This window comes from Scyliorhinus torazame, chromosome 1, assembly GCF_047496885.1.
Source record: "Scyliorhinus torazame isolate Kashiwa2021f chromosome 1, sScyTor2.1, whole genome shotgun sequence".
In the NCBI taxonomy this organism is placed as follows: domain Eukaryota; kingdom Metazoa; phylum Chordata; class Chondrichthyes; order Carcharhiniformes; family Scyliorhinidae; genus Scyliorhinus; species Scyliorhinus torazame.
Window position 1 is genome coordinate 395214727 of NC_092707.1, and position 17434 is coordinate 395232160.

The 17434-nt window shown below is 46.1% G+C and overlaps 1 protein-coding gene across 5 annotated transcripts in view; it reads left to right on the plus strand.

Moving 5' to 3' along the window:
• LOC140427724 (homeobox-containing protein 1-like) overlaps window positions 1-17434 on the plus strand; it is a 56732-nt gene that overhangs the window by 18800 nt on the left and 20498 nt on the right. The gene's annotated exons all lie outside the window — the stretch shown is intronic.

Consider the following 17434-nt stretch of genomic DNA (forward strand, 5'->3'; position numbering starts at 1 on the left):
AAGATTCCCCAGCCCCTGAGTGAAAAAATTCCTCCTCCTCTCAATCCTAAATGACCTCATAGAATTATAGAGTCATAGATGTTGACAGCATGGAAACAGGCCCTTCGGCCCAGCTTGTCCATGCCGCCTAGTTTCTATCACTAAGCTAGTCCCACCTGTCGGCATTTGGCCCATATCCCTCTCCCAGTGTTTGTCAAACTTTTTTGCCTGGGACCCATTTTTACCAGCCAGCCATCCTTCAGGACCCACCATTTTCTCTTACTTTTAATGCGAGAGGTGAGCCTGGGCTTATATTCAATAGTCGAGAGCAGTGTTTTAGAAACGTTTTCTCCCAGGACCCATTTTTGTCAACCGGCCGACCTTTGAGACCCACGCCGGCCGACCTACGCATCACATCTGTGAACCTTTAATGCATTAAGTCCGAATTAGTCACTGGGTGTCGCGTCCCCCACTTTGAAAAACCCACTGCGGGTCGTGCCCCCCACTTTGGAAAAACCCTGTTCTATACCCACCCTGCCCATGTAACTGTTTTTTAAAGGAACAAAATGAGACCTGCCTCTACCACAGTCTCTGGCAGCTCGTTCCAGATGCTCACCACCCTCTGTGTGAAGAAATTTCCCCTCTGGTCTCTTGTATCTCTCCCCTCTCACCTTAAACCTATGCCCTCTAGTTCTAGACTCCTCGACCTTTGGGAAAAGATGTTGACTATCTACCTTATCTATGCTCCTCATTATTTTATAGACGTCTATAAGATCACCCCTAAGCCTCCTACGCTCCAGGGAAAAAAGTCCCAGTCTATCCAGCCTCTCCTTATAACTCAGACCATCAAGTCCTGGTAGCATCCTCGTAAATCTCTTCTGCACTCTTTCTAGTTTAACAATATCCTTCCTATAATAGGGGTGACCAGAACTGAACACCGTATTCCATGTGCAATCTTGTACAACTTCAACAAGACGTTCCAACTCCTGTATTCAATGTTCTGACCAATAAAACCTAGCATGCTGAATGCCTTCTTCACCACCCTGTCCATCTGCAACTCCACCTTCAAGGAGCTATGAACCTGTACCATAGGTCTCTTTGTTCTATAACTCTCACGAACATCCTACCATTAACTGAATAAGTCCTGCCCCGATTCAATCTACCAAAATGCATCACCTCACATTTATCCAAATTAAACTCCATCTGGCATTCATCGGCCCACTGGCAAATTGGTCAAGATCCTATATAACCTTCTTCACTATCCACTATGCCACCAATCTTGGTGTCATCTGCAAACGTACTAACCATGCCTCCTACATTCTCATCCAAATCATTAATATATACAACAAATAACAGTGGACCCAGCACTGATCCCTGAGGCACACCGCTGGTCACAGGCCTCCAGTTTGAAAAACAACCCTCCACAACCACCCCTGGGCTTTGGTCGCCAAGCCAATTTGTAAATAATTGGCTACCTCACCCTGGATTCCGTGAGATTTAATCTTTTGCAACAACCTACCATGCGGTACCTTGGTCAGACCTACTTCATTCCCCCCGCCGCCGCGGCCCCCCCCCCCCCCCCCCCCCCCCCGGGAACATCCTTCCTGTATCTATCCTTTTTTAAAAAATATATATTTTATTGAAATTTTTCGTTCACAATTTTTTCCCCTTACACATCAAACATAAAGAAAATTTAACAGTCCATGTAACATGATAACCACAATCTAATGAAGAGTAACTAACCAACATGGTAAACTAATCAATTAACATAAAATGAAACTTCCCCCCCCCCCCCCCCCCCTGGGTTGCTGCTGCTGGTCATCTATCTTCCCTCTAACGCTCCGCTCGGTAGTCGAGGAATGGTTGCCACCTTCTGGTGAACCCTTGAGCCGATCCTCTCAGTGCAAACTTAATCTGCTCCAGTTTAATGAACCCCGCCATATTGTTTATCCAGGTCTCCAGTCCGGGGGGGTTTCGCTTCCTTCCACATGAGTAAAATCCTACGCCGGGCTACTAGGGGCTCAAAGGCCACGACATCGGCCTCTTTCGCCTCCTGCACTCCCGGCTCATCCGCAACTCCAAATAAAGCTAACCCCCAGCCTGGTTTGACCCGGACCTTCACCACCTTCGAAATCACTCCCGTCACTCCCCTCCAATACCCCTCCAGTGCCGGGCACAACCAAAACATATGTGTGTGGTTTGCCGGGCTTCCGCCGCACCTCCCACACTTGTCCTCCACTCCGAAGAACCTGCTCAACCTTGCTCCCGTTATGTGTGCTCTATGTAGCACCTTAAATTGAATCAGGCTAAGCCTGGCACACGAGGAAGAGGAATTTACCCTGCTTAGGGCATCAGCCCACAGATCCTCCTCTATCTCCTCCCCGAGCTCCTCTTCCCACTTTCCTTTCAGTTCGCCCACCAGCTCCTCCCCCTCCTCTCTCATCTCTCGGTATATCTCTGACACCTTGCCCTCCCTGACCCACACCCCCGAGAGCATTCTATCCTGGATCCCCTGTGTCGGGAGCAATGGAAATTCCCTCACCTGTGGTCTTGTGAACGCCCTCACCTGCATATACCTAAAGAAATTTCCCCGGGGCAGCTTATACTTTTCCTCCAACGCTCCCAAGCTCACAAACGTCCCGTCTATAAATAAATCTCCCACCCTCCTAATTCCCAACTGGTGCCAGCTCTGGAATCCTCCATCCATCCTCCCTGGGGCAAACCTATGGTTGTTCCTAATTGGGGATCCCACCAGGGCTCCCAGCACACCTCTCTGTCGCCTCCATTGTCCCCAGATATTTAATGTTGCCGCCACCACTGGGTTTGTGGTAAATTCTTTTGGTGAGAACGGTAGTGGCGCCGTCACCAGCGCCTCTAGACTCGTCGCTTTACAGGACTTTCTCTCTAGTCTTTTCCACGCCGCTCCCTCTCCCTCTATCATCCATTTACGGATCATCGCCACATTGGCGGCCCAATAGTAGTCACCCAGATTCGGCAGCGCCAGTCCCCCTCTATCTCTGCTACGTTGTAAGAACCCCCTCCTTACCCTCGGAACTTTCCCTGCCCACACGAAGCTTGTGATGCTCCTGTCTATTTTTTTTAAAGAAGGCCTTAGTGATCAGGATAGGGAGACATTGGAATACAAATAGGAACCTCGGGAGGACCATCATCTTAATTGCCTGCACTCTGCCCGCCAGTGACAGTGGCTGCATGTCCCACCTCTTGAAGTCCTCTTCCATTTGTTCCACCAGTCGTGTCAGATTAAGTCTGTGCAAGGTTCCCCAGCTCCTGGCTATCTGAATCCCCAGGTATTGAAAGTTTCTTTCCACTCTCCTTAAAGGCAGGCCATCTATCCCTCTACTCTGGTCCCCAGGGTGTATCACGAAAAGTTCACTCTTCCCCATGTTAAGCCTATATCCCGAGAAATCTCCGAACTCCCTCAATATCTGCATGACCTCTGTCATCCCCCCCACTGGGTCTGTCACATACAACAGTAGGTCATCCGCGTAGAGTGACACTGTGTTCTTCTCCCCCTCTAATCACCCCTCTCCATTTTCTGGAGTCTCTCAGCGCCATGGCCAGTGGTTCAATTGCCAACGCGAACAGTAATGGAGATAGCGGGCATCCCTGTCTTGTTCCCCTATATAGTCGGAAATACTCCGATCTTTGCCGACCCGTGACCACACTTGCCGTTGGAGCCCCATAGAGGAGTTTGACCCAGCTAATAAACCCGTCCCCGAACCTCCTCAGCACCTCCCATAGGTACTCCCACTCCACCCTGTCAAATGCTCCTGTATCTATCCTGTCCAGTCCTGTAAGGATTTTGAGAGTTTGGGTGTAATCACCTCTCGTTCTGTGCCACAGTGTTTTGATCTGGTCCCGTATCTGTTCAGTGTCTTTATCAATGACTGAGATACAGGCCCAGAGGAATTGGTGTCAGAGTTTTAAACTGTGCCAAGAACAGGGACCGGAGTTAATTCTTCAGAAGGCCACTATGGTCTACTATGTACATACTGCGTTCGTTCCCTTGGCCGCAGAAAAATACTCTTCATTGTACTTCGGTACATGTGACCAATATCAATCAATCAAAGGAAGCTGCAAGAGTATATAGATAAATGGAGGAATAGGCTTTAAAAAAAAAAAAGTGGCAGGTGGAATTTTATCAATAAATGTGAAATGATGCTTCCAGCTACAGAGAGGAACAAGACAGGCTGCCCCCTGTCCCCACTCTTGTTCGCGCTAGTGATCGAACCCCTGGCGATAGCCCTGCGGGACGCAAAAAGCTGGAAGGGAATCCGGAGAGGAGACAGAGAGCACAGAGTCTCACTCTATGCAGATGACCTGCTCCTCGGTCTCAAAGCCACAGGATGGACTGAAGGCAATACTGCAAATACTGAAAGAGTTTGGAACCTTCTCAGGCTACAAACCTAACCTGGGCAAAATCGAGACTTTCCCAGTGAACCCAAAAAGGGGAGGGACAGAGCTGAAGGAGCTCCCGTTCAAAACGGCCCAGAACAGATTCCGTTACCTGGGATCCAAATAGCAAGAGACTGGAGACAGATCCACAAGTGGAACCTGACCAGCCTGGTGGAGGAAGTAAAAAAAGACCTTCAATGGTGGGGCTCACTCCCACTCTCCCTGGCGGGAATAGTGCAGACGATCAAGATGAACATACTGCCAAGGTTCCTCTTCCTGTTTAGATCCATCATGATCTTCATCCTCAAGGCCTTTTTCCAAAACGTAGACAGTCTAATCATGGCGTTTGTGTGGGGGGGCAAGAACCCGAGAATTCCCAAACCGACACTGCAAAGAGGGAAAGTTTGATGGGGCCTGGGCAGCACTGGGCAGCAACGGCAGAAAGAGTGAGGGGATCGGTACAAGAACCCGACATAGATTGGATACAAATGGAAGAGGCATCCTGTAAAGGAACAACCCTCCAGGCCCTGGCCACAGCAGCACTCCCATCCTCCTCAACAAGATACACAACGAGCCCAGTGGTAGCGGCCATGCTGAGAACGTGGACCCAGTTGAGACGACACTTCGGGATAACCAAAATGCCCCCTATGGCCCCCATCTGCGGCAGTCACAGATTCCTCCCAGCCATGCTGGATACCACCTTCAAAAGATGGAGGCGGGATGGGGGCACACTGACAGTTGGGGACTTCTAGGTAGGGCGCAGACTGGCGACACTAGACGAATTGACGAGGAAGTGGAAACTAGCAAAAGGACAGGAATTGAGGCACCAATTCCTCCACAAAGAGACAGTAGGGTATCCCGGGGCCCCAGAAACCACACTACTAGAGGACCTGATAGGCACAAGCAGCAAGAAGGGGAGGCTCTGTGGGAAAATATACGGACAGCTAATGGACAGAGCCCGAACACCACTGGACGGTCCAGACAAAGATGGGAGGACGAACTGGGAATAGAGGTAGGATGGGGACTCTGGAGCGAAGCACTGAGTAGGGCGAACTCCACCTCCACAAGGCTAAGCCTAATGCAGCTCAAAGTGGTGCACAGAGCGCACCTGACCAGAACCCGAATGAGCAGGTTCTTCCCGGAGGTAGAGGACAAATGTGAGCGGTGCCAGAGGGGCCCGGCCAACCACACCCACATATTTTAGGCTTGCCCCAAGTTTGCTGGGTTCTGGACAGCCTTCTCCGAGGCAATGTCCAGGGTTGTGGGGGCCTTTCCCAATAGTGGCAATCTTCGAGGTATTGGAGCAGCCAGAGTTACACATGGGGAAGAGGGCCAACGCCCTCGCTTTCGCTTCCCTAATCGCACGCCGGAGAATCCTGCTTGGCTGGCGATCGGCAGCACCACCTAGAGCTGCAGACTGGCTCGCTGACCTCTCGGAATTTCTCCACCTGGAGAAGATTAATTACGCCATCCGAGGGTCAGAGGAAGGCTTCCTGGATACTTGGGGGCAGTTCGTCGGCCTGTTCCAAACCTGTTCGAGGCCAGCAACGAGGAGTAAGCCAGGAAAAAAAAGAAAGATGAAGAACTAAAGGACTGCCCAACCGGTGGGGGGGCGCGAAAGGGGGGATATCATAGACCGATCCAGAGGGCAGCAAAATGTACGTACAGTTGAGTCAAATGAAGGACAAAGCAAACCTCTCTGTAAAATAAAGCAAACTAGCGCGGGCAGGAAAAATGTAATGTATATAAGCAACAACTATTTACAAGTGAGAAAAGCCAGGAAAAAGATTTTCAAAAAAAAAGTGAAATTAAGACATTTAAACAAAAAAAAAACAATAATTGTACTCAATATAGGCAGGATGCTGCAGAAGATCAGAAGGATTTTTTGAGGGCGGAGCATAGCTTCATAGGACATTGAAATCAGTTGGATAAAGCAGTTTTGAAAAATAAGGAAAGCAAAGATGACCTTTTAAAAAAATAAACTTCAATTGCAATACTGTGTTTGGTTTTGGGCTGTAAACTATTGGAAGGATATTAAGGCTTTTGAGAGAATGCAGTGCAGATCCTCTACAGTGCTGCTTGGTATGAGGAAATACAATGAGGAATTTTTAAAAACTGGGGCTTTCACAGCAGGTTGCAGGTCACCTAAGAGAGTTTAAAGTGAAAGGATGAGAGATAGAAGCAAACAATCTCTAGTCACAGGGATCTGGAGCAAGAGACCATAGATACAAGATAAAATACAAGAGATTTCGAACAGGGTTTAAACTAGTTCAGCAGGGGATTGGGAACCTGAATTGTAGCTCCAGTGTACAGGAGGTTGAGAGTAGTGAGGTCATGAGTAAGGTTTCAAAGTTGCAGGAGTGTACCGGCAGGCAGGAAGGTGGTTTAAAGTGTGTCTTCTTCAACGCCAGGAGCATCCGGAATAAGGTGGGTGAACTTGCAGCATGGGTTGGTACCTGGGACTTCGATGTTGTGGCCATTTCGGAGACATGGATAGAGCAGGGACAGGAATGGTTGTTGCAGGTGCTGGGGTTTAGATATTTCAGTAAGCTCAGGGAAGGTGGTAAAGGAGGGAGAGGGGTGGCTTGTTAGTCAAGGATAGTATTACGGTGGCAGAAAGGACGTTTGATGAGGACTCGTCTACTGAGGTAGTATGGGCTGAGGTTAGAAACAGGAAAGGAGAGGTCACCCTTTTAGGGGTTTTCTATAGGCCTCCGAAAAGTTCCAGAGATGTAGAGGAAAGGATTGCAAAGATGATTCTGGATAGGAGCGAAAGCAACAGGGTGGTTGTTATGGGGAACTTTAACTTTCCAAATATTGACTGGAAACGCTATAGCTCGAGTACTTTATATGGGTCCGTTTTTGTCCAATGTGTGCAGGAGGGTTTCCTGACACAGTATGTAGATAGGCCAACGAGAGGCGAGGCCATATTGGATTTGGTACTGGGTAATGAACCAGGACAGGTGTTAGATTTGGAGTAGGTGAGCACTTTGGTGATAGTGACCACAATGCGATTACGTTTACTTTAGTGATGGAAAGGGATAGGTATATACCGCAGGGCAAGAGTTATAACTGGGGGAAAGGCAATTATGATGCGATGAGGCAAGACTTAGGATGCATCGGATGGAGAGGAAAACTGCAGGGGATGGGCACAATGGAAATGTGGAGCTTGTTCAAGGAACAGCTACTGCGTGTCCTTGATAAGTATGTACCTGTCAGGCAGGGAGGAAGTGGTCGAGCAAGGGAACTGTGGTTTACTAAAGCAGTTGAAACACTTGTCAAGAGGAAGAAGGCGGCTTATGTAAAGATGAGACCTGAAGGTTCAGTTAGGGCGCTCGAGAGTTACAAGTTAGCTAGGAAGGACCTAAAGAGAGAGCTAAGAAGAGCCAGGAGGGGACATGAAAAATCTTTGGCAGGTAGGATCAAGGATAACCCTAAAGCTTTCTATAGATATGTCAGGAATAAACAAATGACTAGGATAAGAGTAGGGCCAGTCAAGGACAGTAGTGGGAAGTTGTGCGTGGAGTCCGAGGAGATAGGAGAGGTGCTAAATGAATATTTTTCATCAGTATTCACACAGGAAAAAGACAATGTTGTCGAGGAGAATACTGAGATTCGGGCTACTAGACTAGAAGGGCTTGAGGTTCATAAGGAGGAGGTGTTAGCAATTCTGGAATTTGTGAAAATAGATAAGTCCCCTGGGCCGGATGGGATTTATCCTAGGATTCTCTGGGAAGCTAGGGAGGAGATTGCTGAGCCTTTGGCTTTGATCTTTAAGTCATCTTTGTCTGCAGGAATAGTGCCAGAAGACTGGAGAATTGCAAATGTTGTCCCCTTGTTCAAGAAGGGGAGTAGAGACAACCCTGGTAACTATAGAACAGTGCGCCTTACTTCTTTTGTGGGCAAAATCTTGGAAAGGTTTATAAGAGATAGGATGTATAACCATCTGGAAAGGAATAATTTGATTAGAGATAGTCAACACGGTTTTGTGACGGGTAGGTCGTGCCTCACAAACCTTATTGAGTTCTTTGAGAAGGTGACCAAACAGGTGGATGAGGGTAAAGCAGTTGATGTGGTGTACATGGATTTCAGTAAAGCGTTTGATAAGGTTCCCCACGGTAGGCTACTGCAGAAAATACGGAGGCATGGGATTCAGGGTGATTTAGCAGTTGGATCAGAAATTGGCTAGCTGGAAGAAGACAAAGGGTGGTGTTTGATGGGAAATGTTCAGACTGGAGTCCAGAACCTAGTGGTGTACCACAAGAATCTGTTTTGGGGCCACTGCTGTTTGTCATTTTTATAAATTACCTGGAGGAGGGCATAGAAGGATGGGTGAGTAAATTTGCAGATGACACTAAAGTCGGTGGAGTTGTGGACAAGGATGTTACAAGTTACAGAGGGATATAGATAAGCTGCAGAGCTGGGCTGAGAGGTGGCAAATGGAGTTTAATGTAGAGAAGTGTGAGGTGATTCACTTTGGAATAACAGGAATGCGGAATATTTGGCTAATGGTAAGATTCTTGACAGTGTGGATGAGCCGAGAGATCTCGGTGTCCATGTACATAGATCCCTGAAAGTTGCCACCCAGGTTGAGAGGGTTGTTAAGAAGGCGTACGGTGTTAGCTTTTATTGGTAGAGGGATTGAGTTTCGGAGCCATGAGGTCATGTTGCAGCTGTACAAAACTCTGGTGCGTCCGCATTTGGAGTATTGCGTGCAATTCTGGTCACCGCATTATAGAAAGGATGTGGAAGCATTGGAAAGGGTGCAGAGGAGATTTACCAGAATGTTGCCTGGTATGGAGGGAAGATCTTATGAGGAAAGGCTGAGGGACTTGAGGCTGTTTTCGTTAGAGAGAAGAAGGTTAAGAGGTGACTTAATTGAGGCATACAAGATTATCAGAGGATTGGATAGGGTGGACAGTGAGAGCCTTTTTCCTCAGATGGTGATGTCTAGCACGAGGGGACATAGCTTTAAATTGAGGGGAGATAGATGTCAGAGGTAGTTTCTTTACTCAGCGAGTAGTAAGGGCGTGGAATGCCCTGCCTGCAACAGTAGTGGACTCGCCAACACTAAGGGCTTCAAATGGTCATTGGATAGAGATATGGACGATAAGGGAATAGTGTAGATGGGCTTTAGAGTGGTTTCACAGGTCGGCACAACATTGAGGGCCGAAGGGCCTGTACTGCGCTGCAATGTTCTATGTTCTAACAGAGCGCAGGAGAAATATCTTTACACAAAACCTGTATGCTGCGGAATTTGCTTTCAGGATTAGCAGTTGAGGCAGAGACTCTTGTCAACTTTTAAGGTTAGATTTGATAAATGGATGAAGGAAAATGCCTTTGGCACTATATCCTTCCTTTATTCTTTCATAGGATGTGGGTGTCACTGGCCAAAGCCAGCATTCTTTACTCATTGCTCTGGGACTGAGCAGCTTGCTAGGCCATTGCAGAGGGCATTGTTGTGAGTCTGGTGTTACATGTAGGCCAGATCCAGTCAGGAGGGCTGATTTCCTTCCCCAAAGGACATTAGTGACCCAGATGGGTTTTTGCAACAGTCAGTGATGGTTGTATTGGTCACCATTACTGAAACTAACTTTATATTCCAGATTTATTAATTGAATTTAATATGCATCAGCGCTGTGGGGTTTGAACCAGTGTCCCCTGACCATTAGATGGGGTCTCTCAATTATTAGTCTTAAGAGTCCTTCCTGTTTATTTCCTTTGTCCCCATTTAATTTATTCTTCTTATTTTTGGTCCACCTTCTATTTTTAATATTTTTGGTCTGTGAAACAATTGGAATGTGCTTTTAAGCAAAGGACTCAAGCTGAAGTAGCCTGCTAGTCAGGACATTGTGTTCCTGGGTTTTGTATTTTGGAAAAGACAAACAGACTCGTTGGCGCTGAGTGGATCTTGGGAACCAGCTTTGGAGGAAGTTGGTTTAATTGGTTGGCTGATAATTGGTGGGTTGGCCAGGGACAGTTTTCTGCCTGACAACAGTCAAAGATTGGTTCCTGTATGATGCTTCTGAAAGAACTGCTTTATTGTTCTTTTGCTGTAAATGTGAAATAATCTTGAATCTGCAGAGAAGGTAGACAACCATTCCAAAGAAAGTCATCTCCAGCCCAGAAGGATGCAGTACCAAAAGGAAAGTTGAACTCCAGAAAAACATTAACTGGAAGCCATTCTAGTGCATCTAAGATCCTTTATCCTTTTGTTTTTATTAATATTTTCTTTATCTATCAATCACCTCCGTGTTTGTCTGCATGCGAGCGTGTATGTATAGAGAGTGTGGGTAGTTAGGGGGAGGTGGGGGAGAGAGATTTGGAAAGGGGTAATAGATGAGTACATTTTTCTGTTTAATAATGCTATGCATATTAAGAGGTTACTTGTGTTAAAGTTACAAACCTGTGACTATAGTTTATTGGCTCAACCAAGGACCTCCGGTATTTTAAAATAACATCTAATTTCACTTGTGTTGCGACTCTCGGTCAAGTAGGGCTGGAATTGACTGTGCACTAGCCCAGGGTATTGTGACATTAGTCCTGTGAGATTACCACTGCACCACCATCTCCCATTGCCTCTTTCCATTTTGTAACTTTTCTGTGTACGCTATTTATGTAATTGGATTAAAAAAAAACTCCTCTGTATTATTGTTGATAAATAGTGCTCGAGATCAGCTTGGAACTGTAATCTCTATGCCAGGAATAAGAGTTCTAGACACTGGGTCTTTTTTGTACGTGGGTTTTAGAGCAAAAGATACTTGCAGACGGCACATACAGAGACTTGCAGCGCTCAATACAGCATCTTTCTAACTCAGTGGCAAGGCAGTTATATCACATCCTTCATTATTGTATGGACGGTCTGTACCTGGGCAGGACTGGAACCAATGTCCTAGGGGGATTGATTGCTAGTGCTGTTGGGGAGGGTGTAAAATAATGTGGTAGGGGGATGGGAACCAATGCAGGAGTCAGAGGGAATTAAAGTGGGGACAGAAATTAGGGCAGCATGGTGGCGCAGTGGTTAGCACTTCTGCCTCCCGGCGTCAAGGTTCCAGGTTCGATCCCAGCTCTGGGTCACTGTCCGTGTGGAGTTTTCACATTCTCCCCGTGTTTACGTGGGTTTCACCCCCACAACCAAAGATGTGCAGGGTAGGTAGATTGGCCATGCTAAATTGCCCCTTAATTGCAAAAAAAAAGGAATTGTGTACTCGAAATTTATAAAGAAAAAAAAAAGTGGGGACAGAAACAAAAGGCAGTGAGGGGAAAAGCGAAAGGCAGAGAAACCAAAGTCAAAAATCAAAAACGACCACAGTACAGAGTACAGAGACTGTGGAGCACTCAGTGAATGGGTCCAGTAAGGCTAAGAGAAATAAAACACAGGGAGAGTGTACAGAACATGACCGGACAGATGGTCTGAGAAAACAGGGTAGAGAGCAAGGGAAGTCTAGACTAAACTGCATTTGTTTCAATGCAAGAGGCCTGACAGGGAAGGTAGATGAACTCGGAGCATGGATGGGTACATGGGACTGGGATATTATAGCTATTACTGAAACATGGCTAAGGGAGGGCCAGGATGGGCAGCTCAATGTTCCAGGGTACAGAGTGTAGCCACCTAAATTGGCCAACTCCCGATTTAAAATGGCGAACGGCAAAGGCTGATGGGAAAATCAGCCAACACAGGCAGAAACCAGCAGGTGCAGGTTTGCTGTGTATTTAACTCTGCAAAAGCCCAGACAGCATCGATACCAGCGACCATCAGCATAACAATGTAGCAGCCATCTACATACTGATGAGCAATCCCCGGGAACAATAGCAACATTTGGGACAAAACTAAGCCAGACTCCCCGGTGCCAGCAGGAGCCAACACAAAAAAGGTTAACGGACACCTCAAGACCGCCCATCGATCAGGGAACCGCTCCAGTATTCGAGAAATCGAACCAAGCGATTGGAACAAAGTCCAATCACCTAGAACCAGGTACAGGGTCCGCCCCGAAAGGCGGGAAGCCCCTGGGGGCTATAAGAGTTAAGCCCCAAGTTCAAATAGCTCTCTTCGTCCTGCCCGGGTCACCCAGCAACGCAAACTAACCTTGACCGTGACCGGTGCAGTGACCACCGAAAGAAGTAAGTCTTAATTCAACGCTCGCTACGAGATAGGCGCTCCTAGCTACCAATCCGTACCAACTTCGAATCCCGCAGACTCAGAACCCGAACGAAAGGCCATTTGTTCCCCATACCTGGTGGGCCAGTCTGAAGTAAAGTATAGGCCTGTTAGTTATAGAAGTAGCTTAGACGTAGAATTTGTGCATGAGTAGCGATTACTGTGTATAATAAATGTGCTTTGATTTGAATCTTACTAATCGGTGTATTGAGTTATTGATCATTACTTGGACTTGAACCTCATGGCGGTATCATAAAGATACCTGGCGACTCGAGAGCAAAGGTAATAAAACAGAGCAATTGAACCAACCGGAAAGTTAGCAACAAGATGCTATAGGAAAGATAAAACAGGAGGTAAGAGAGGAGAAGGAGTTGCCTATTTGATTAGGGAGAGTATCACGGCAGTACTGAGAGGGAATATATCCAAGGGTTCGGCCACTGAGTCTAGAACTGAAAAATAAGAAGGGAGAGATCACTTTGATAGGACTGTACTACAGGCCCCCAAATAGTCAGCAGGAAATTGAGGAGTAAATATGTAGGGAGATTACAGATAGTTGCAAGAAAAATAGGGTGGTAATAATTGGGGATTTTAACTTTCCCAACATTGACTGGGACAGCCATAGCATTAAGGGCTTGGATGGAGAGAAATCTGTTGAGTGTATTCAGGAGGAATTTCTCATTCAGTATGTGGATGGCCCAACTAGAGAGGGGCAAAACTTGACCTCCTCTTGGGGAATAAGGAAGGGCAGGTGACAGACGTGTTAGTGAGGAATCACTTTGGGACCATAATTCCATTAGTTTTAAGATAGATATGTCTGATGATAGGTCTGGCCCAAAAGTTAAAATTCTAAATTGGGGCAATGCCAATTTTGATGGTATTAGACAAGAACTTTCAAAAGTTGATTGGGGGAGTCTGTTGGCAGGTAAAGGGACGGCTGGTAAGTGGGACGCTTTCAAAAATGTGTTAATCAGGGTAAGCAAATTCATTTTAGAGAGAAGGACAAGGCTGGTAGAAGTAGGGAATCCTGGATGACTCGGGATATTGAGGCCCTGGTCAAAAAGAAGAAGGAGGCATTTGACATGCATTAGGTAGCTGGGATCAAGTGGATCCCTTGAAGAGTATAGAGGTTGTCGGAGTAGAGTTGAGAGAGAAATCAGGAGGGCAAAAAGGGGACATGAGATTGCTTTGGTAGATAAGGCAAAGGAGAATCCAAAGAGCTTCTGCAAATACATAAAGGGCAAAAGAGTAACTAGGGAGAGAGTAGGGCCTCTTAAGGATCTACAGGGTCATCTATGTGCGGATCCACAAGGGATAGGTGAGATCCTAAATTAATATTTCTCATCGGTATTTACTGTTGAAAAAGGCATGGATGTTCGGGAACTTGGGGAATAAATAGTGATGTCTTGAGGAGTGTACAAATTACAGAGAAGGAGGTGCTGGAAGTCTTAAGCGCATCAAGGTAGATAAATCCCCGGGATCTGATTAAATGTATCCCAGGATATGTTGTGGGAAGCTAGGGAGGAAATTGCGGGTCCCCAAGCAGCGCTATTTGAATCGGCGACAGCCACAGATGAGGTGCCTGAAGATTGGAGGGGAGCAAATGTTGTGCCTTTGTTTAAGAAGGGCTGCAGAGAAAAGCCAGGGAACTACAGACCGGTGAGCCTAACGTCTGTAGGGGGTAAGTTGTTGGAAGGTATTCTGAGAGGCAAGGACTGATTAGGGACAGTCAGCATGGCTTTGCGAGTGGAAAATCATGTCTCACAAATCTGATTGAGTTTTTTGAAGGGGTAACCAAGAAGGTAGATGAGGGCAGTGCAGTCAACGTTGTCTACATGGACTTTAGCAAGGCCTTTGACAAGGTACTGCATGGTAGGTTGTTGCATAAGGTGAAATCTCACAGGATCCAGGGTGAGATAGCCAATTGGATACAGAATTGGCTTGGCGACCAAAGCCAAAGGGTGGTTGTAGCGGGTTGTTTTCAAATTGGAGGCCTGTGACCAGCGCTGTGCCTGAGGGATCAGTGCTAGGTCCGCTGTTATTTGTTATTTAAATTAATGATTTGGATGAGAATTCAGGAGGAATGGTTAGTAAGTTTGCAGATGACACCAGATTGGTGACACAGTGGACAGTGTGAAGAAGGTGTTATGGGCCAGGGTTTAGAGAACCCCAAAGTGTATCATGGAGTTCACCTGACCCACAACTTTTAATAGATTGTGGTATGGGGAGCACACGGCCCACTCTACAGGTGTGGTACGGCAGAAATGGAAAAGTATTTTTAAAAGCAAAACCATGTTTATTCTATGAACTCAAGTTCACCTTTTTAAAACATACAGTGAACATCTTAGCAACCATTAATTCAAATACAACCCCCAAAGAATACAACACTAAGTAGTCCTTTAAGCTTTCCTTTTAACATCCATAAGACTTAAAAACATAACTTTTAACAGAAGCACATCAGGTTAAAGTCACTATTGAGAGCAGTTATTTGTTTTAACTGATTGATTTACAGTTTATAGATTGCAGAGAGGGAGACTCGCACCCCTTCTGGCTGTGACTGCAGCTATCCAGCTTTGAAAACGAAACTAAAACACACCCTGCAGCAAACAGCCTAAAATGAAAGTAAAAAAACTGACAGACAGCACAGCTCCACCCACTCTCTGACATCACTGCAGTAATAAACACCCATTTCTTAAAGGTAATCTCACTACAGATATTTATATACACCCATTTATAAACATCCATTTCTTAAAGGTACTCTCACTACAGATATTTATATACACCCATTTATAAACACCCATTTCTTAAAGGTACTCTCACATGACAAAGGTTATACAGGATTGCAACGGGATCTTGATCAATTGGGCTAGTGGGCCGATGAATGGCAGATGGAGTTTAATTTAGATAGATGTGAGGTGATGCGTTTTGGTAGGTCGAATCGGGCAGGGCCTACTCAGTTAATGGTAGGGTGTTCGGGAGAGTTCTAGAACAAAGAGATCTTGGGGTACAGGTTTATAGCTCCTTGAAAGCGGAGTCACAGGTGGACAGGGTGGTGAAGAAGGCATTCGGCATGCTTGGTTTCATTGGTCAGAACATTGAATACAGGAATTGGCATGTCTTGCTGAAGTTGTACAAGATATTAGTAAGGCCACACTTGGAATACTGTGCACTGTTCTGGTCGCCCTATTATAGATCTTATTACTAGAAAGAGTGCAGAAAAGATTGACTAAGATGCTACCAGGACTTGATGGTTTGTGTTATAAGGAGAGGCTGGATAGACTGGGACTTTTTTCCCTGGAGTGTAGGAGGCTGAGGGGAGATCTTATAATAGAGGTCTAAAATATAATGAGGGGCATAAGTGGGTAGATAGTCAACATCTTTTCCCAAAGGTAGGGGAGTCTAAAACTAGAGGGCATAGGTTTAAGATAAGTGGTGAGAGATACAAAAGGGCCCAGAGGGGCAATTTTTTCACACACAAGATGGTGAGTGTCTGGAATGAGCTGCCAGAGGCAGTAGTAGAGGTGGGTACAATGTTATCTTTTAAAAAGCATTTAGACAGTTTTATGTAAAGGTGGGTATAAAGGGATATGGGCCAAATGCGGGCAATTGGGACTAGCTTAGTGGTTAAAAACTGGGCGGCATGGACAAGTTGGGCCGAAGGGCCTGTTTTCATGCTGTAAACCTCAATGACTCTATCTCTATCCCAAGTCTAACTAACCACTGTGAAGTCATCATTTCACCAATTTAGTGTTCGTGGGTGGAACCTCCACAACATAATAAAGAGCTCCTGACAGAAACAATAAAAATGCAGTCATCCAAACAAATGGGTTTAACAACTACCTGTTTTAAAATGTAATAAAGACACTTCAGACACATTATAAAGCATAATATAACACTGAGCCTCACGCGATATCAGCACCGATGACCAAAAGCTTGGTCAAATAAGTAAGTTTCAAGAAATTTGTTAATGAGGAAAGGGAGGCAGAGAGCTTGAAGGAAGAAATCCCAGAGCTTGAGGCTGGTCCACTAAAGGTGGAGCAATTGAAATTGTGGATGCTCGGCAGCACAGTGGTTAGCACTGCTGCCTCACGGCGCTGAGGTCTCCGGTTCGAATCCCAGTTCTGGGCCACAGTCCGTGTGGAGTTTGCACATTCACCACCCAAAGATGTGCAGGCTAGGTGGATTGGCCACGCTAAATTGCTCCTTAATTGGAAAAAATTAATTGGGTACTGTAAATTTATGAAAAACAAAATTGGGGATGCTCAAGAGGCCAGAATTGCGAGGACTGGGGGAATTTGCGTAGGTAATGGGAGGACAAGCAGTGGAGGGATTTGAGAAGAAGGATGAGAATTTTCAAATTGAGACATTGGTGAACGAGCAGCCAGTGCAGGTCACAGAGGTAAGGAGTGATGGGTGAATGGTGACTTGGTGTGAGTGTCAAGTCTGGAGGTCACAAAGACATGGATGAGGGTTTGGCAGCAAAGATCCGACAGGAGTGAAGATGAATGATGTTTAGCGGGTCGGAATAGGTTGTCTTGGTGATGGTGTGGCGCAGATATATGGTTGAAAGCTTATACCGGATCCGAATATGACACGAAGGTTGTGAAAGTCAGTATTTCAGCCTCATAGTTGCCAGGGAGAGGGATGGAATTGGTGGCTAAGGACTAGTCAAATCACAACTATCTTCCTGGTGACAATAATGCTGACCTTGCAGGGGGACCTGGAGATTTGGGCTGATATTTGTCCCTTTTCTCAGTATGATGTTATCAACCAATTGTGGAATAGTTGTCCGCCTGTTTCAAAATGGTGTCTTTGCCATGACATAGATTTTCTAAAGACAATCTTTCCTGCTAACGTTCAGCATAATTGTCACTCTGATTTAAC